Source organism: Grampus griseus (assembly GCF_964374135.1).
Source record: "Grampus griseus genome assembly, chromosome: 12".
NCBI lineage: Eukaryota > Metazoa > Chordata > Mammalia > Artiodactyla > Delphinidae > Grampus > Grampus griseus.
Window position 1 is genome coordinate 27,100,866 of NC_139006.1, and position 21,150 is coordinate 27,122,015.

Consider the following 21,150-nt stretch of genomic DNA (forward strand, 5'->3'; position numbering starts at 1 on the left):
GCGGCGCGCCCCGCCCCCTTTCACGACAGTTCTGAGCACAGCGCGGCCCGCCTTTGCGTCACCCAGAAGGAGGCTGTCTCTGCCCCACCGGGGAGCGTCCCGCATTGTCCCCGCCCCTTACCCTGCCTCCCCGCCCACGCGACCTCGGAGGCGTTACTCCACAGCCTCAAAATCGCGAGATTTCTGAGAATTCTCCCCCGCCCGCGCGGTGGGCGTGGACCTACGCCCCGCCCCCACCCCCGCCCTACATTGTAGACCGTGCTATGGGCAGCCTGTGCTTTTTTTTGCTTCAGTTGGCTATTTTTCTGGAATCAAATTACAGTAGTGATTAATAGATTTTATTTTTTATATCTGGAGTAAAGGATTTGTTAGTTTTATAATTTTTCTTAAGAACAAGCATATGTATTTAGTAGCTCCATTGCATTAGAACAGTTTTAATTCACAGTGACTTGTGAAATCCACCTTCTTCAGGCCTGTGTTGAGAGCTTCCTGTTTTGTCAAGTCATGGGTGGAGAAGAAGAGGCTGTCCAGTTAGGTGGCAGGATGTTTACAAGTGACACTGCTTCTTCTAAAACATTGGTTCTTTTCAGACTTTTCAATTTTACACAAAGGCTAGAGTAAAATGGTAACAGTAAACCCGCCAACTAAAAATTGGCACTTGCCATCTACCTCCACAAGGATTAAATCCCAAGCCTGTTGCAAAAATCTTGGCTCCCTGTGCACCGATGCCAAATAAAAATATGGAGACAGAGGTTTGGAAGTTAGGAAGTAGCGAGGCTTAATTTTCTTTGCCAGGCAAAGGGAAGACAGTAGGCTAGTGCCTCAAGAACTGTGCCCCATCCCACCAACCTTCCTGGGGAATTACAGGGATTCTTATAGGGGAGTTCGCAATCCGAAGTAAGTGACAAGGATCAAAATGGTGAAGGTCATACATTCTTCTTGCATTATTTCAAAACAGTCACCGCTGGAGTCAAGCAACCCGGTAACTGCATCCCCCAGCCCGGGTTATCGGTCTGCGACCTCCTTTCTGAAATGCAAACAACTACAAGGGGTGATTTGCTACAAGAGGTTACAGGGGGAGCAAATACCAGGTGCAGAATGTAAATTACAAAGGATTGGGGTGACAGGTTAGCTTTGTGAAGGACAATTCTAACTACAGACACTACAGATTAGTAACAGTTAAAATAAAACTAGGATTAACTCTTTCAGGCCAGGTTATGTTTCTTCTCTAGCCTGTTCACTGTTCCCTTTATTTTCCTTGTTCTTAGGAGAGGCAAAACTTCATTTTTAGTTTTGCTGCAACAATCCTTACCCTAAAAAAAACCTCATGATGTCTTTTTTCTTAAATTTATTTATTTATTTTTAATTATTTTTTATTTTTGGCTGTGTTGGGTCTTCGTTGCTGCGTGCAGGCTTTCTCTAGTTGCGCGAGCAGGGGCTACTCTTGGTCGCAGTGCGCGGGCTTCTCATTGTGGTGGCTTCTCTTGTTGTGGAGCACAGGCTCTAGGCGCGTAGGCTTCAGTAGTTGTGGCGCACGGGCTTCGTTGCTCCGCAGCATGTGGGATCTTCCCGGACCAGGGCTCGAACCCTTGTCCCCTGCATTGGCAGGCGGATTTTTAACCACTGCGCCACCAGGGAAGTCCCCAAGACTCGTGATTTCTTAAGGACAAATATTTTCTTACTCCCGCCAGAGTCAATAACAATTATTGCCAGGCAACTTTTAACAACCTTGTGTCTTTTTTGTCTTTATAAGCCCCTGACCCTTTCTCTTCCCTAGAACACTTTTTAAGGGTTACCTGAATCTGTGTCTCCTGCCAACTAAAAATTGTCACTCGCCATCTGGCTCTGCAAGGATGAGGTCACCAGCCACTGCAGTCTCAAAACACACCCTGAAAGGAGTTCAGGGTAGAGATCAGGAATGAGGCACTCTGCTCTGGGAAAACTCGCAGAACAGGTCTTCAGACAGGAGATTTTATGAGCCCAATTTCTTGCATTTTCTCATATCGAGAGAAGGGGACTTCCCTGGTGGTCCAGTGGTTAATAATCCACCTTCCAATGCAAGGGACACGGGTTCAATTCCCTGGTCGGGGAACTAAGACCCCCACACGCTACAGGGCAACTAAGCCCACGCGCCGCAATTACCGAGCCCCTGCTCTGCAACTAGAGAAGCCCGTGTGCTGCAACGAAGAGCCCACATGCTGTAAATGAAAGATCCTACGTGCTGCAACTAAGACCCCATGCAGCCTAATTAATTAATTAAAAAAAAAGAAAAGCACTAAAATCATTAACTGAGACATCCGCTCCTTGTGACTAGCAGCAACCGCCTCACGACCAGCTGCAATCTTCTGCCAACATGTGTGCTTGATTGCACGTATCTCCCTTCACCAAAATCACATATATACTGACCCCACCCCCACCCCAACCTCTTCAGAGCAGTTCCTCAGGGCTATCTCAGAGGCTGTCTCCCAGGCTATAGTCCTCATTTTGCCCCCAAATAAAACATAACTCACAACTCTCACGTTGTGCTTTTTTTTTTTTCCAGTGGACACTCCCAAACACAATTCTTAAGATCCCAAATAAACCCTTTTCCTGTTTGCAGTCTCCTGCAATTTTTTTTTTTTTTTTGGTTGTCACACTTAGCATTATACATGTAAGATTCATCCATGTCTTTGCATAGGGTGATGGTTCATTTCTTTCCATTGCTAAATAGTATTTAATTGCATGTGTATGGGAGGAAAAATAATTTTACTTCTATATTTCTGTGTTCTTAGTTGAGATCACTCCTATAAGATACATTAACAAAAGAAAAACAATCAGAAGCTTAATAACGTACATACATCCTGTGAATTTGGGAGATACCCAGGAAAACTGAGTAAGTCCCTGAAATGGCCCAAGCCAGCTCCTCAAATGCCATCCTCCGCTAAAAGCAAAAGAAAGGTGTTAGGCGAGGGGGGAACCCGGTTAAAGGAGGTTATCAGGCAAAGCACAGTAAAAAAAGAGTATGGTTGTTATGCAGATTTAAGTCCGGGCCTTCTCCACTGATAAGAGTTTCTTGAGATAGTCACCCTTCTATTCCTGGTACTGAGAGGGAGACACCTTTATAAATGTAGATTTCCATTATAAATGTAAATTTCCCTCCCCAAAAGGGTAACTTCTACTCGAATTTCAGAGATTCTCCTGTGTCTGTTTTTTTAAATTAATTGGTTCAAAATAATCCTTATGCCAAAGAGGCATATATGTGGTGTCATATTCCACTCCCTTAACATGGATGTGCAAGTTTTTGTTTGAACCCTTGTTTTCAATACCTTGGTGTCTATAACTAGGAGTTACATTGTTGCACCATATCGTACTGTACATTTACCTTTTTGGGGAAATATCAAAATATTATACATATAGCCTGCACCATTTTACATTTCCACAAGTAATGGTTAAAACTTCCATTTGCAAAAAAAAAAATGGGCTTCCCTGGTGGCGCAGTGGTTGAGAGTCCTCCTGCTGATGCAGGGGACACGGGTTTGTGCGCCGTTCCGGGAAGATCCCACGTGCTGTGGAGTGGCTGGGCCCGTGAGCCATGGCCACTGAGCCTACGCGTCCAGAGCCTGTGCTCCGCAACGGGAGAGGCCACAACAGTGAGAGGCCCGCGTACAGCAAAAAAAAAAAAAAAAAAAAAATTCCATTTGCTCTACCTTGTTGCCAATATTCATTATTTTTTATTTTTCTTGACAATAACAATTCTAGTGTGTTTGAAGGGGTATTACATCGTGGTACTCATTTGCATTTCCATCATGACTACTGATGTTTGACATCTTTTCATGTCCTTGCTGACCATTTGTATATCTTGTCTGGAGAAGAGTCAGGTCAAGTCCTTTGTGCGTTGTAAAAATTGAGTTCTTTGTGTTTTTGTTGTTAAGTTTCTTTTTAAAAAGTTAATTAATTAATTAATTAGGTTCTTTTGGCTTGTGTTGGGTCTTTGTTGCTGCACGCAAGCTCTCTCTAGTTGCCGTGAGCGGGGGCTACTCTTCGTTGCAGTGTGCGGGCTTCTCATTGTGGTGGCTTCTGTTACTGCGGAACCCAGGCTCTAGGCGCGAGGGCTTCAGTAGTTGTGGCACGCGGGTTTAGTTGCTCTGCAGCATGCGGGATCTTCCCGGACCAGGGTTCGAACCTGTGTCCGCTGCATTGGCAGGCAGATTCTTAACAACTGTGCCAGGAGGGAAGTCCCTGGTAAGTTTCTTGATACATTCTAAAAATAGACTTTTATTAGATATAAAATGTGCAAACATTTCCTTCCATTCTGTGGGCTGTCTTCACTTTCTGGATAGCATTTTTGATATGATAAAGTTTTTAACTTTGAGGAAATCCTATGTATCTATTTTTTTCTTTCATTGCTTGTACTTTCGTGTCAGATCTAAGAAACTATTACTAAATGTAAGATGATAAAGATTTATTCCCTTGGTTTATTTGAGAGATTATAGAGACATCCCTCAGTATCCACTTTGCTAGGGTTTAGGTCTGTGGTCAGAGTCAGTGTCAGGGCTTAGGGGTCAGGGTTAGGGTTAGGATTATGGTCAGAGTTGGAGAATCAGGATAGAGGGTGATGGTTAAAGGGTCAGGGTCAGAGATTAGAGTTTAGGTATCAGGATCGAGGGTCTAGAGTCCAAGGTTAGGGTTGTTAGGTTTAGGGTTATAGGTTAGGGGTTAGGGTTATAGGCTGTGGTGTTAGGGTTAGATTTAGGTTTAAGCATAACCCACCCTCATCCCCCTTCTCCTTCTCTGAGGCTTCCAGGATGGACATTATTCTCCCAAGGTCACACATTAGTCAGGTAGGTGAGCTGTATCATTGTGTTTCTGCCCCCCAGTCTTGGGCTCTGAGAGAAGAATGAATGTCTGTACTTGTCTCTGTTTCGAATCCAACTCAACCTCAGTCAAGGGTTGTGGAGGGCATCAGAAATCAAGCAGTTTCTGTCAGCCTTCCCTCCTGCCTGGAAAGGATGGTGCTGGCCCCACTCTGCCTGGGCAGACCTAGGTTCCAGCACAGCTCTGACGTGAGGGCACTCAGAAGACATGTGTGGATTTATTCAGGACTGGGTGCAGTGACTGGCTGGCCCTCAGGTGCTGCCTTTTTGAGGGCTACTGAGGCCCTCCTGGGACTTGATGAATCTTTTGTCCCATCTGAGTGGGCATCAGTAGAAAATCAAGTCTCAGACAGGATAGCCCTTGACCTCTGAGCATCCAGGCAGGCATCTGTGGTTCTCCAGCTCAGGCCAGCCTGGGCCCTGTCAAGCTCTTGTTGCCAATTACTGAGCTGACCATGCAGCTGTGCAACTGAACAGCTACCTGGGCAGCGTAGACATCCCCCTGGATGTTTCCGTTCCCTACATGCATGTGATTGAGAGAAGTGTCTCTTCCCTCACAGCCTCGTAGCCGGCCAAGAGAGGTAATAACCCTCCGAACATGGAGTGTGGCCCTGGTCACAACATCCAAACAGCAGACTATTACCCTAAAATTATTTGGCTTTCCAGTTGTAATAAACTTTGACACTCATACTCGTTAAGACTCAAAGATATGAGGGCCACTGGGCCTCCCAATGGGCAGTTTCTCACTGAGGCCACATGGTCTCAGTGAGCCATGTAAGTTTAGGGCTCAGCCCCTGTGTCCTCCAGAAAGCTTGCCAACTGTGGATTGTGTGGCATGGAATAACCCTTGAAGCTCCCACTGCTTCACTGAGCAAGAGTTTACTTACCACCCAGCATTTGGTCTCAGCTCTTTGTAAAGGAGAGAGAAGAGACTGGAACATTAGCAATTTTGTTCTTCAGGAATGGGTGACTAATGTGGCCAGGGGGCAGGTGTGACTCCTGGGCTCCCACCACCAGGGACGTGAATGAAGTCTGTGTGCCTTTTGAGGCACACGGGCAACCAGGGCCAGTCTCTGATGTGAGGACCCGATGCCCAAAGCAAGAGCCTGGAGTTTACCACCAACAGCAAAGTTGCTATTTTAGCAAGTAGAAGAGCTTCTTGCCATCAAGGGAGGACAGCAAGAGCCGTGGATGGGTGGCTGCAGCCCCTGACCCTAACTGAACCCCTTCCTTCTTTGGGCTTCAGATTCCACAGCTGTGCAGTGATCTGTCAGTGATACAGAAGCAGCTGCTTTCCCCGACTGGGTATTTGTTCTCATGGCCAAGTCCAGCAGCTCAGCTTTCCTTGGGGGAACTGCTTGTTACCCGCTTTCAATCCAAACATTTCCAGAGGGCAGACCCCACATTCCACCCACATTGAAGATGGGCTTCTGATCCACATCTAGCCAATCCTATGTTCTAATCTCTTGGTGCTCTGATGGGTTCAAGAATGAGAATGTGACCCAAGCCAAAGGCATTTTAGACCATGGCTTTTCATGGGAAGGCGAGACCCTTTCTGGTAAAATGGACATTGAGTGGTATCAGCCTGGAGTTGCTCCAGGAGGCCCTGGATGCAGTGAGAGAGACTGTTCCTGTGAATGGGGCCACCCCAAAGCAGGACAAAGGATTGGCGAGAGACCAGATCACACTGCAAGAGAGTGTTTTGTACAGAATTGTCACAATTAATGAACAAATATCGATACCTTATTATTAACTGAAGTCCATATTTCATTTAGGTTTCCTTCATTCTAACTTTTTGTCTTCCGGGATGCCATCCAGGGTATCACGTGACATTTACTCATCATGTCTGTTTAGGCCCTTCTGGGCTTTCACAGTTTCTCAGACTCTCCTTGTTTCTATGACACTGACATTGGTAAGGAGGTCTGGTCAGGTATTTTGTAGACTGTCCTGCGCTGGGATTTACTTGGTGTTTTTCTCATGATTAGGCTTGAGTTATGGGTTTTGAGTAAGCAGATCACAGAGGTAAAGTGATTTCTCATCACTTTATATCAAGGGAACAGGCTCTCAAGGCAACTTATCACTGTTAATATTAACTTTGGTTACCTGCCTGAGGTAGTGCTTGTCAGATTTCCCCACAATGAAGTTAATTTTTTTCCCATTTCCATACTGTGTGTCTTCCTTAGGAGGAAGTCACACTGGGAACCAGCACCTATGGAGGCAGGAGTTAGCTCCACCTCCACACTCCGTGGATGGCTGAGCGTCTACATCAATTATTTGGAATTCTTCTACATAGGAGATTTCTATTCAACCCCATTCATAAAAAACCCTATGCAGTTACTTATTTTTACCAACATGGACACCTATGGATAGTTTTTTTATTTTTATTTTTTAAACTTTGTGTTATTATCCAGCAATCCAGATTTGGTTGCTAAGTTCATTCCCACTTTGGCTATTGAGAGCTCTTTCCATTGTTTTCCTTTGACATCATTTCATCCTGTGGATTTGTTTTCTTGGTAATTCTTTTCTGATACAAGATTCAAGATCGGCCTGGCTCATATATTTACTGTCTCAGTCCTAGTGTCAGCCATTTCTTCGAAGAGCTCTGGTTCCTTTTACTAGAAAATGGTATTAAAAAGTTACATATAGCTTCCCGGGCGGCGGGGACGGAGGTGGGCTTGGCGGGTCCGCAAAGCCTTGGGGCCGGGGCCAGAGCCGGGATCCCCGCCGGCCCCAGCGCCCGCCCCAGCGCCCGCCGCCGACCGAGCGCTGCGCCCGCGTCTCCGTCCAGGGTCGCGGTGGCCGGAGGTGCGCCCAGGTCCCCGGGACAGGTGGGCGCTGATGTCGCTTGTGTTGGGGCGGGGAGTGCGGTGCGACGAGGTTCCGGCGCCTGCGCGGTGCATCGCAGGTCCCGGGATGGGGGCGCCGCGGCTTGCTACGCTCTCCGCACTTTCCCGGCTCTGAAGCCTCGAGAACACGGCTAGGCAGCAGTAGTTTAGTGGGGAATTTGCCTGCTGGGAACTAGGGGCCTGCTGGGGTCTCAGTTCTTGGCTGGCCCCGGAACACGAGGTTGCCAGGCGTGTGACGGCAGCAGGTAGGAGTGAGCCGCTGGTGCAGTGATGAGCAGGAAAGGAAGGACACTGGCTGTTGGTCTGTGAACCTAGGCAAGAATGACCAGTCAACACAATCCAGACCAAGGTCCGTGGTCCCAGCTCGGTCCTGTGCGGCTGGTCAGTGGAACAGACCTGCAGGTGTGGCTCTTGTCACTCTCGGACTGGCTTCAGGACAGATCCTGCTGATGAGCCCAGGGCACTGCCCTCAGTTCTCCAGGAGAGTGCGCCTGAGTGGAGCTGGGGTGTGTGCCCGACTCAGCACCGTGACCAAGCATGCCCAGTCTGCCGGCAAGGGCAGTGGGGAGCTGGGGGAAGTCATGGCCTTGGGAATGTCCTCTGATGAAAAAGAACCTGCAGGCTTATAAAATAACTTTTATGTGGAACGTTGGTGTGCTGAAAAGCAGTTCTGTGTGCTTTTCCCCCTTGGTGTGGATCAGCAGTGCTGAGGCAGCAGGTGTGATGCAGAAGTGTGAGCAGAGACCGTCTGGAATCCCCAAGCTCCAGGGAAACTAGAGGTGACAGCAAGCCAGTGAAGAGGACAGGAGTTAGGGGGCTGGTGCCAGTGGCGGCAGCCCAGCAGGTGCTCCTCGTCTCAAGGCCCTAATCCTGGCTCCAGCCGGGTGGTCAGGGGAGCTGCAAAGTCTTCTGGGCGAGCAGGGCTCACAGTTCTGAGCTGTTCTTTGCTGTGTTTGGGTCATCTCCCCCCATCCAAGGGGAGAAATCTAGATGAGGTTTAAGAATTAGTGCTTTAAGAATGTGGATCTCATAGTTGAAAACTTGGAACACGTGTTTTCAGCACAAGGTGTTAAAGTGAACGGAAGGATTTAACGCCTTTTCAAGGAGGGTGTCTCCCTGTGGCAGAACTAGAAAATAAATGGGTCTTGAATAAAAAAAAAAAAAAACCAAACATATGGTTACCAAAGGGCACACAATGATTCTCTAACATAGTATCCTAAGTGAAAGAAGCCAGGCTCAAAAGGATGCATACTGTATGACTCCATTTATATAATATTCTTGTAAAGATAAGACTATAGGGACAGAAAATAGATCAGTGGCTAAGAAGTGGGGGAGGGACTGACTACAAGTGAGTATGGGAGAATTTCCTAGCATAATGCAATTGTTCTATATCTTGATTGTGGTGGGTTTTACATAACTATATACATTTGTCAAAATAGGTAGAACCATGTAATAGAATAGGTGAAATTTATAATTATATAATTTAGAGTTATGCATACCTTAAATAAAAATACAGTAAAAAACCTTTCCAAGAAAACCGTAAAAAAAACAGAAGCCAAGGGATAAATTAGGATGACGGGATTAACAAATACAAACTATTTCATATAAAACAGATATTCAACAAGTATCTATATACACAAAGTAAGGGCTATCAATGCTCTCTAATAACCTACATGGGAAAAGAAGCAAAAGATGCATAGATATATGTACATGCATAACAGAGAAGATTCTCTTTCCTACAAAATACACAACATTGTATATCAATGTTACTCCAAATAAAATAAAAATTAATCTAATTTAAAAATGATAATGAGAGAGACGATTTGGGTGTATGTTCTGGTACATTCCACTCTAACTTACAAGGGCCAAAGAGGATTTTTCCTAAGGCTCTGGTTGCCGGGATAAACACAGTTGGGCCTGAGGAAATCCTGCTATTTGTGGCCGTTTCCCACAAAAGCAACCTCAAAAAGATTGTTTATGGGTAATGATATTCACAAGGACTGCTGGGCTCTAAATGATACCTTCCCTAAGAAATGTCCAGGGGTAAGTGTTCAAAATGATTGAAAACAGGGCAGACTATCAAAAAGGCAATTTCAAAAGGTAAATTCTACTCACACTGTTTTTTTTCTTTTGCGGTACGTGGGCCTCTCACTGTTGTGGCCTCTCCCGTTGCGGAGCACAGGCTCTGGACGCGCAGGCTCAGTGGCCATGGCTTACGGGCCCAGCCGCTCCACGGCATGTGGGATCTTCCCGGACCGGGGCACGAACCCGTGTCCCCTGCATCGGCAGGCGGACTCTCAACCACTGCACCACCAGGGAAGCCCTCGCACTGTTTTTGAAGAAAAAAAGCCCATGAAAATATGCTCAACATAGCAGTTAGCAGACACATGCAAATCAAAACTACAACGAGGGCTCTGCTTCCACTGGTCTAAAACACCATCACCAAACTTTCCAATGAATAAATGGTGGAGAGGTCATGGAGAATAGGAAATCATTTTATGGTGCTGGTGGGATGTAAACGGTAACAGCCACTGTAGAGAACATTATGGAAGTGCCTTGAAAATGTAAAAAAAAAAAAATCTACCATATGATCCAGTATTGCTACCCCTAAGAATATACACAGAAAGAAACGGAATTCCAAAAGACACGTGCACGCAAGCGTGCACTGCAGCACCAGTTACAATACCCAAGATGTGGAGACATACAAAATGTCCATGGACACATGCACAGATAAAAAAGACATGATACATGTACACAATGGTATATGACTCTACCATGTAAAAGAGTGAAATAATACCTTTTGCAGGAACATAGAGAAAACTAGAGATAATCATACTAAGTGAAGTCAGTCAGAATCAGAAAGACATATTATATGATACCACTTATAGTTGGAATCTAAAAATACATATCACTGAAATAATTTAGAAAACATAAACAGACTCAGGGACTTAAAAAGCAAACATATGGTTACCAAAGGGGACAGAAGGGGACAAGGGATAAATTAGGAGGACGGGATTAACAAATACAAACTATTACATATAAAACAGATATTCTACAAGGATCTATGTATACCAAGTAAGGGTCATCAACATTCTCTAATAACCTATATGGGAAAAGAAGCCGAACATACATTGATATACGTATATGTATAAATGAAAATGATTCTGTCAACCTGCAACGTACACAACAGTGTATATCATTGTTACTCCAATAAAAAGTAAAGATTAATCAAATTAAAGAATTGGTAATGAGACACAAGATTTGGGTGTTTGTTCTGGCACATTCCTCTCCAATTTACAAGCCACAAACAGGGTTTCCGCTAAGGCTCTGGTTGCAAGGGCAACCAGAGTTGGGCCCCAGAAATTCTGCTGCCTTGTGGCCGTTTCCCTCAAAAGCAACCTCAAAATGACTGCTTATGGGCACTTAATATTCACAGCGACTGCTGGGCTCTAAATGATACTTGCCCTCCTAAAAGATCCAGGCCTAAAAGTTCGAAAATAATTGAAGACATGGCACTCTTTCCAGAAGGCAATTTCGACAGGTAAATTCTACTCAACACTGATTATGAATCAAAACAGCCCATCAGAACATGCTCTACATAGCAATTAGCAGAGACATGCAAATCAAAACTACACGAGGGATCACTGGCACCGGTGTAAATAACCATTATCAAAAACTGACAATGAATCAATGGTGTAGAGGGTATGGAGAAAAGGAAAGCCTTTTATGGTGATGGTGGGATGTAAATGGTAACAGTCACTACAGAGAACATTATGGAACTGCGTTTAAAAAGTAAAAATAGTGCTACCATATGATCTGGCAGTGCTGCCTCTAAGACTATATGCAGAGAATACTGGAAATCAAAAAGACACATGCACCCAAGCATGCACTGCAACACCATTTACAATACCAAACATGTGGAGACATACAAAATGTCCACGGACAGATGAACAGATAAAAAAGATGTGATACATGTACACAATGGTATCGTTCCGCCATGTAAAAGAATGAGATAATGCCATTTGCTGGAACATAGATAAACCTAGAGGTAATCATATTATATAAAGTAAGTCAGAATCAGAAAGATAAATATCATGATATCACTTATAAATGGAATCTAAAAATAAACACCATTGAAATAACTGAGAAAATATAAACACACTCAGGGATTTAAAAAGAAAATATATGGTTACCAAAGTGGACAGAAGGGGTCAGGGATTAATTAGGAGGATGGGATTAATAAATTCAAATTATTTCATATAAAAAAGATATGGGGCTTCCCCGGTGGTGCAGCGGCTGAGAGTCCGCCTGCCGATGCAGGGGACACGGGTTCATGCCCCGGTCCAGGGAAGATCCCACATGCCGCGGAGCGGCTAGGCCCATGAGCCACGGCCACTGAGCCTGCGCGCCCGGAGCCTGTGCTCCCCAATGGGAGAGGCCACAACAGTGAGAGGCCCGCGTACCGAAAAAAAAAAAAAAAAAAAAAAGATATGGAGGGCTTTCCTGGTGGCACAGTGGATAAGAATCCAACGCAGGGGACACGGGTTCAAGCCCTGGTCTGGGAAGATCCCACATGCTGCAGAGCAACTAAGCCTGTGCACCACAACTACTGAGCCTGCACTCTAAAGCCTGTGAGCCACAACTACTGAGCTCACACACCACCACTACTGAAGCCCACACACCTAGAGCCCATGCTCCGCAACAAGAGAAGCCATAGCAATGAGAAGCCCGCACACTGCAACGAAGAGTACCCCCACTCGCCGCAACTAGAGAAAGCCTGAGCACAGCAACAAAGACCCAATGCAGCCAAAAATAAATAAATAAAATAAATAAATTTAAAAAAAAGATATGGAGCAAGGTCTTATGTATACCAAGGAAGAGCTATCAACTCTAATAACCTATATGGGAAAAGAAGCCGAACAGGCATAGATATATGTAAATGTTTAAAGGAAAAAGATTCTCTATACCCACAAACAACACAACATTGTATATCTGTGTTACTCCAATAAAAAATAAAAATTAATGTAATTTATTATTTTTTAAAATAAATTTATTTTATTTCTGGCTGAGTTGGGTCTTCGTTGCAGTGTGCGGGCTTCTCATTGCGAGGGCTTCTCTTATTGCGGAGCATGGGCTCTAGGCGCACAGGCTTCAGTAGCTGTGGCTCACCGGCTCTAGAGCACAGGCTTAGTAGTTGTGGAGCATGGGCTTAGTTGCTTCGCAGCATGTGGGATCTTCCCAGACCAGGGCTCGAACCCATGTTCCCTGCATTGGCAGGCAATTCTTAACCACTGCGCCACCAGGGAAGCCCAATTAATGTAATTTAAAAAGTGGTAATGAAATATCACAAAGACAAACAAACCAATCCAAAAATGGGCAGAAGACCTAAATAGACATTTCTCCAAAGAAGATAAACAGATCGCCAGCAAACACATGAAAGAATGCTCAACATCATTAATCATTAGAGAAATACAAATCAAAACTACAATGAGATATCATCTCACACCAGTCAGAATGGCCATCATCAAAAAATCTACAAACAATAAATGCTGGAGAGGGTGTGGAGAAAAGGGAACCCCCTTGCACTGTTGGTGGGAATGTAAATTGATACAGCCACTATGGAGAACAGTATGAAGGTTACTTAAAATACTAAAAATAGAACTACCATATGACCCAGCAATCCTACTACTGGGCATATACCCTGAGAAAACCATAATTCAAAAAGAGTCATGTACCACAATGTTCACTGCAGCTCTATTTACAATAGCAAGGACATGGAAGCAACCTAAGTGTCCATCGACAGATGAATGGATAAAGAAGATGTGGCACATATATACAATGGAATATTACTCAGCCATAAAAAGAAACGAAACTGAGTTATTTGTAGTGAGGTGGATGGACCTAGAGTCCGTCATACAGAGTGAAGTAAGTCAGAAAGAGAAAAACAAATACTGTATACTAACACATATATATGGAATCTAAAAAACAAAAAAAAGGTCATGAAGAACCTAGGGGCAGGATGGGAAAAAAGACACAGACCTGCTAGAGAGTGGACTTGAGGACATGGGGAGGGGGAAGGGTAAGCTGGGACGAAGTGAGAGAGTGGCATGGACTTATATACACTACCAAATGTAAAACAGATGGCTAGTGGGAATAGCATAGTGCATAGCACAGGGAGATCAGCTTGGTGCTTTGTGACCACCTAGAGGGGTGGGATAGGGAGGGTTGGAGGGAGGGAGACATAAGAGGGAAGAGATATGGGGATAAATGAATATGTATAGCTGATTCACTTTGTTATAAAGCAGAAACTAACACACCATTGTAAAGCAATTATACTCCAATAAAGATGTTAAAAAAAAAAAAGAAAGATAATTTTTGTAAAGAAAACAACTCTTTGTAACATGAATAAAAGCCAATCAGTTCTATGCAACCAAAAAAAAAAAAAGTGGTAATGAGACAAAATATGGGTGTTTGTTCTGGCACATTCCACTCCAATTTACAAGCCCCAAACAGGATTTCCACGAAGGCTCTGGTTGCCGGGGCAACCAGAGTTGGGCCCGAGGAGATTCTGCCGCCTTGTGGCTGTTTCCCGCAAAAGCAACCTCAAAACGATTAATTATGGGCATTTAATATTCACAAGGACTTTTGGGCTCTAAATGACACTTGTCCTCAAAATATGTCCAGGCCTAAATGCTTGAAAATAATTGAAAACACGGCACACTTCCCAGAAGGCAATTTCAACAGGTAAATTCTACTCACACTGTTTATGAAGAATAGCAGCACAAGGAACATGCTCAACATAGCAGTTAGCAGACACATGCAAATCAAAACTACAATGAGGGATCAGCTTGCACTGGTCTAAAACACCATTACCCAAATTTACAATGAATAAATGGTGGAGAGAGCGTGGAGAAAGGACATGGTTTTATGTCGCTTGTGGGATGTAAATGGTAAGAGCCACTATAGAGAACATTACGGAAGTGCCTTTAAAAGGTAAAAAGGGATCTACCATATGATCCGGCAGTGCTACCCCTAAGAGAATATGCGGAGAAAACCAGAATTCGAAAAGACACATGCACCCAAGCGTGCACTGCAGCACCATTTACAATATCCAAGATGTGGCGACATACAAAATGTCCATGGACAGATGAACAGATAAAAAAGATGTGATACATGTACACAATGGTATCTGACTCCGCTATGTAAAAGAATGAATTAATGCCATTTGCAGGAACATAGAGAAAACTAGAGATAATCATACTAAGTGAAGTAAGTCAGAATCAGAAAGACAAATATTATATGATATCACTTATAGTTGGAATCTAAAAATATGTACCATTGAAATAATTTAGAAAATATAAATAGACTCAGGAACTTAAGAAGCAAACATGGGGCTTCCCTGGTGGCGCAGTGGTTGAGAGTCCGCCTGCTGATGCAGGGGACACGGGTTCGTGCCCCGGTCCGGGAAGATCCCACATGCCGCGGAACGGCTGGGCCCATGAGCCATGGCCTCTAAGCCTGCACGTCCGGAGCCTGTGCTCCTCAACAGGAGAGGCCACAACAGTGAGAGGCCCGCATACCGCAAAAAAAAAAAAAAAAAAGCGAACATGGTTACCAAAGGGGACCGAAGGGGACAAGGGATAAATTAGGAGAAAGGGATTAACAAATACAACCTATGTCATATAAAACAGATATTCAACAAGGATCTATGTATACCAAGGAAGGGCTAACAACACTCTCATAACCATTATGGGAAAAGAAGCTGAACATGCACAGACATACGTATATGTATAAATGAAAATGATTCTGTATACCTGCAACATACACAACAGTCTATATAAATGTCACTCCAATAAAAAAAGTTAATCGAATTTAAAAATTGGTAATGAGACACAAGATTTGGGTGTTTGTTCTGGCACATTCCTCTCCAATTTACAAGCCATAAACAGGGTTTCCCCTCAGGCTCTGGTTGCCGGGGCAGAGTTGGGTCTGACGTAATACTGCCGCCTGGTAGCCCTTTCCCAAAAAACAACCTGAAAGCGATTGCTTATGGGCACTTAATATTCACAAGGACTGCTGGGCTCTAAATATTATTTGCCCTCAAATAATGTCCAGGCCAAAGTGTTCAAAAATAACTGAAAACACAGCACACTTTCAAGAAGGCAATTTCAACAGGTAAATTCTACTCACACTGATTATGAATAAAAACAGCCCATAAGAACATGCTCAATATAGCAATAAGCAGAGACATGCAAATCAAAACTACAACAAGGGACCACCTGGCACCGGTGTGAATAAACATCATCAAAAATCGACAATGATAAATGGTGGAGAGAGCATTCAGAAAAGGAAATGTTTTTATGTTGCTTGTGGGATGTAAATGGTAAGAGACACTATAGGGAACATTATGGAAGTGCCTTGAAAATGTAAAAAAGTATCTACCATATGATCTGCAGTGCTACCCCTAAGACTATATGCGGAGAATACCAGAATTCAAAAAGACACATGTACCCAAGCGTGCACTGCAGCACCATTTACAATACCCAAGATGTGGAGACATACAAAATGTCCATGGACAGATGAACAGATAAAAAAGGTGTGATACATGTATACAATGGTATATGACTCCGCCATGTAAAAGAATGAAATAATGCCATTTGCAGGAACGTAGAGAAAACTAGAGATAATCATACTAAGTAAGTCAGAATCAGAAAGACAAATATTATATGACATCACTTATAGTTGGAATCTAAAAATACACACCATTGAAATAATTTAGAAAAGATAAACAGACTCAGGGACTTAAAAAGCGAACATATGGTTACGAAAGGGGACAGAAAGGGGCAAGGGATAAATTAGGAGGATGGGATTAACAAATACAAACTATTACATATAAAACAGATCTTCAACAAGGATCTGTGTATACCAAAGAAAGTCTATCAACACTCTCTAATAACCATTATGGGAAAAGAAGCCGAACATGCATAGATATATGTATATGTTTAACAGAAAAATATTCTCTAGCCCTACAACAAACACAACCTTGTATATCGATGTTACTGCAATAAAAAATAAAAATTAATCTAATTTAAAAAGTGTTAATGAGACACAAGATTTGAGTGTTTGTTCTGGCACATTCCACTGTAATTTACAACCCCCAACAGGATTTCCCCTAAGGCTCTGGTTGCCGGGGCAACCAGAGTTGGGCCCAAGGAAATTTTGCCACCTTGTGGCCGTTTCTCACAAAAGCAACCTGAAAGCGATTGGTTGGGGGCACTTAATTTTCACAAGGCCTGCTGTGCTCTAAATGATACTTGCCCTCAAACAATGTCCAGGCCTAAGTGTTCGAAAATAACTGAAAACACGGCACACTTTCAAGAAGGCAATTTCAACAGGTAAATTCTACTCACCTGATTATGAATAGACACCCCATAAGAACATTCTCAACATAGCGGTTAGCAGAGACATGCAAATCACAACTAAAATGAGGGATCACCTGGCTCCCGTCTGAGAGGCCATCATCAAAAATCGACAATGAATAAACGGTGGAGAAAGCATGGAGAAAAGGAAATACTTTTATGGTCCTAGGGAGATGTAAATGGTTACAACCACTACAGAGAACATTATGGAAGTGCCTATAAAAGATGAAAAAGGATCTACCGTATGATCCGGCAGTGCTACCCCTAGAGTATCAGGCAGGAGATAGATGGGCTCCAGGCTAGACATTTACAACTGGCCTCCTGTTCACAGTTCTTGGGGTGAGAAGAAGATGGGCTCCAGGCCAGACATTCATACCAGCCCCCTGTTTACATTTCCTGAAGCAAGAGACAAACGGGCTCCAGGACTACAGATTTATGACTGGACTCCTGTCTATATTTTGAGATCTGCACCTCGAAAAAACCAGCAACAGAAATAGGGTAAATAAATGGACATTGGACATTTTTATGGCAGGGACAGAGTGGGACTAAACCCTGTTAAAAGATCAAGAAGGGCTTCCCTGGTGGCGCAGCGGTTAAGAATCTGCCTGCCAATGCAGGGGACACAGGTTCAAGCCCTGGTCCGGGAAGATCTCACATGCTGCGGAGCAACTAAGCCCGTGCGCCACAACTACTGAGCCCGTGTGCCACAACTACGGAAGCCTGTGCACCAAAACGAAGAGTAACCCCTGCTCACCACAACTGGAGAAAGCCTGCACGTGGCAACAAAGACCAACGCAGCCAAAAATAAATAAAATTAAAAAAACAAAACTATGCAATGTATTGAACAACTGTAAAGGTGTGAAGTAAAAACACATGATCATATCAATTATTGCAGAAGAAGCTATAATCAAAATCCAGTGCTATTTCATGACACAAACAATCAAGAAAGTAGGAATAAAAGGAAATTTGTTCAATATGAAAAAGAGTAGTATACAAAGCCACAGCAAACATCACGCTCAATGCTAAAAACTAAAAGATTTACTCCTGAAATCAAGAACAAGCCCAGTAAGCTGGCTTTCACCACTGTTAATAACGTACTGGAAGTTCTACCCAGAGTTTTGAGGAAAGAAAGAAAAGGCATCCATGTGTGAATGGAAAAATTAAAACTGTCTATTCACAGAACACAGATCACACCATCTTATATATAAAACTTCCTATAACAACAAAAAATTATTTGACTAGTCAATAATTCAGCAAAGTTATAGGAAAAAAATGTCAATTCACAAAAATCGTATCTTATACGTATATACTAGCAATAAATAATCTGAAAAGAACTTATGAAAACAATTCCATTTAAAATAATGTCAACAGTAATATTTAGGAATATATTTAATCAAGATACAAGACTTGCTTTTATGTATCTAAAGTTGTCTGTATGTTTGAAATTATTGGAAAGTAAATTACTTTTCAAAACACTATGTCAAAACCATGCCAGAAAAGCAGAGAAAACATCGAACTTCCATATAGAGGCCAAGCCTTACCCAGATCCAGTTCACCCAAAGTCCACATGTAATTTAGAAACTATATTAGGACTTCCCAATATAAAGGACTTCCCTTTCTTCCCTGTTGTGGATGACCTGGATGTGGTAGAAACAGTGGGATTTTGGAATTCCAATTTTCCACATCATTCCACCAAAAAACTATTAGAAATAATAAATGTAAAGATGCAAAATCAACACACAAAAATCAATTGCGTTTCTAAACACTAATAATGAACCATCAGAAAGAGAGAAAAAAACCCTATTTACAATTGCATCAGAAAGAACAAAATACCAAGGAATAAATTTAACCAAGGATGTGAAAGACCTGTACACTGAAAACTTAGAGACATTGATGAAGAAATTGAAGAAGACACAAATTAATGGAAAGAAACCCCGTGGTCATGGAATGCAAGAATTACTGTTGTTAAAATGCCCATTCTACCCAAAGCAATGTACACAGTAAATGCAAGCCCTCCTGAAATTCCAATGGTATTTTCCACAGAAATAGAGCAAATCCTCCTAATATTTGTGTGGAACCACAAAGGATCCCGAATAGCCAAAGCGACCCTGAGAAAGGAGAACAGGCTGAAGGCATCTCCCTCCCTAACTTCACAGTCTATTGAGAAGCTACAGTCACCAAAACAGTGCAGAATTGGCACAAAAACAGGCACAGGGACCAGAGGAACAGGACAGAAAGCCCAGAATTAAACCCATACGGGTGGGGTCCATTAATTTATGACAAAGGGCCAAGGACACACCAAGGGGAAGGACAGCCCCCACAATAAACAGTGCTGGGAAAACTGGACACCCCATAACTCATACCTGCTACACTGCACACCAAACCGGCTACACTGCACACTGCATACCGGCTACACTGCACACCCGCTTTCCACATCAAGCCCCTCTGGGTCGTCTGTAAACAGACCCCCGCCCCTCAGCAGTCAGCCACCCACAGGAAGCTTCTCCTCACTTCTCAATTTTTCTCACCTTTTCCTCCCAGCATCGTCTGGGTCGTCAGGAAACCCAGCTCCCGTCAGCGTGGACGCAGCTCCACTTTGTCCTGAAGCCGAAACCCCAGCAAGTCCTAAGGAGACTGAGCTCTTATCAGCAGAGAAGCTGACCCCGTCGCCCCAGCCAAAGCTCCCGTGGTGCCTGCGGAGACACAGCTCCTCTCCGCTGCGCTCAGAGCCGAGCCGGCAGAGAGCGCGCATGCGCTGTGGGTCAGAGATGCGAGCTCAGCGCCACCCTGTGGTCAGTGGGGGAAGTGCAGGCCGTGCCTCCCTCCCAGGTCACTGGCAGAACTGCCACCCCCTGCTGGCAGAACGGCTGAATCCATTACACTGTGGAAATTCAAACTGAAACGGAGACAATATCCCATAACTTTTCTAAAAATAGTTAAAGAACAATGAATTGGAAACCATATGGAATGAAATAAATGTAGACGCAAACTTTACAACTTATACCAAATTCACTCAAAATTATTCATGGACAAATTTTAAATGCAAAACTATTCAAAATTATAGAAGAAAGCATAAAAGAAAATTGACATGAGCTTGGGTTTGATCATATAGTTCACAAGCTTTGTGGTTTTAACACACAACACAAACAAGCAACCCAGAAAGAAAAACAAGGGATTCTGTGGATTGCATAAAATTAAAGATTTCTACTGGGTGGAAAACCTCATTCAGAAAATTAGAAGAGGGACTTCCCTGGTGGCGCAGTGGCTAAGAATCCGTCTGCCAATGCAGGGGACACAGGTTGGAGCCCTGGTCGGGGAAGATCCCACATGCTGTGGAGCAACTAAGCCTTTGCACCACAACTACTGAGCCTGTGCTCAAGAGCCCTTGTTCCACAACAAGAGAAGCCACTGCAACGTGCAGCAACAAAGACCCAACACAGCCAAAAATAAATAAATAAATAAAATAAATTTATATTAAAAAAAACTCAAATTACCAGTGTCAGGAAGGTAGAAGGTCATCACTACAGTCCTCTCAGACATTAAAAGGATTATAAAGGAATATATACTTATAAGTTGAAAAACTTACATGATGTGGACCAATTCTTTGAAAGATATAAATAAAAACTCAAAGGAAAATAGATAAACTGAATAGTCCTATATCTATTAAAGAATTTAAATTCACAGTTGAGAACCTACAAATAACAACAACAACAAAAAACGCCATCTGTGAATTCTGCCAAGCATTTAAAATAGACATAGTATTAATTCTACAAATCTTTTCCAGAACATAAAAGAGGAAGAAACACTTCCTATCTCATTCTATGATACCAGCATGACTTTAACACCAAAACCAGAGAGCAATATTATAAAAAAAAAAATCAATATCCCTCATAAACACAGACACAAAAATCCTCAACAAAGTATTAGCAAATTGAATTCAACAATGTATATAAAGGATAACACATCATGACCAACTCAGGTTTATCCCAGGAAGGCAAGGCTGCGTCAACATTTGAAAATCAATCAATGCAA

General features: G+C 43.3%; 1 long non-coding RNA gene across 1 annotated transcript; it reads right to left on the minus strand.

Annotated features, from left to right (window-relative positions):
- Positions 1-7,258: 7,258 nt before the first annotated feature.
- LOC309830596 lies at positions 7,259-19,820 on the minus strand. Its single transcript, XR_014297495.1, has 3 exons — positions 19,647-19,820; positions 9,815-10,028; positions 7,259-8,843 (listed from the first exon to the last, which is right to left on the minus strand). It is a non-coding gene; the product is annotated as an uncharacterized lncRNA (long non-coding RNA).
- Between the last annotated feature and the right edge of the window lie 1,330 nt (positions 19,821-21,150).